Raw genomic sequence first — 353 nt, 5'->3', positions numbered from 1 at the left:
CTCACACACACACACACACACTCTCTCTCACACACACACACACACACTCACACTCTCTCTGTCTCACGCACAGACACACTCACACTCTCTCACACACTCACACTCTCTCACACACACACTCACACACACTCCAAAACATCAAACACACACGGACACGTAAAGAAATCAAGCCATCATCGATGACTGGAACAGTTTCTGCTGGAAGAAGCGTTATGACCCGAGTAACCTTTCCAGGTGGAACTATTCTTTGACTAGCAGGGTCAGAGACCTCTACAGGATCACACACACACACACACACACATTCTCTCTCTCTCTCTCTCTCTCTCTCTCTCTCTCACACACACACACACACA

The 353-nt window shown here is 48.2% G+C and overlaps 1 protein-coding gene across 1 annotated transcript in view; it reads left to right on the top strand.

Annotated features, from left to right (window-relative positions):
* The window catches only part of tbc1d13 (TBC1 domain family, member 13), a 16,832-nt gene that overhangs the window by 12,980 nt on the left and 3,499 nt on the right, over window positions 1-353 (top strand). The window lies entirely within an intron of this gene.

The sequence above is a fragment of the Sinocyclocheilus grahami genome, unplaced genomic scaffold (assembly GCF_001515645.1).
Source record: "Sinocyclocheilus grahami isolate Dianchi unplaced genomic scaffold, SAMN03320097.WGS_v1.1 scaffold2116.1, whole genome shotgun sequence".
Taxonomy (NCBI): Eukaryota; Metazoa; Chordata; class Actinopteri; order Cypriniformes; family Cyprinidae; genus Sinocyclocheilus; species Sinocyclocheilus grahami.
This window is presented reverse-complemented; position numbering and strand designations above follow the sequence as displayed.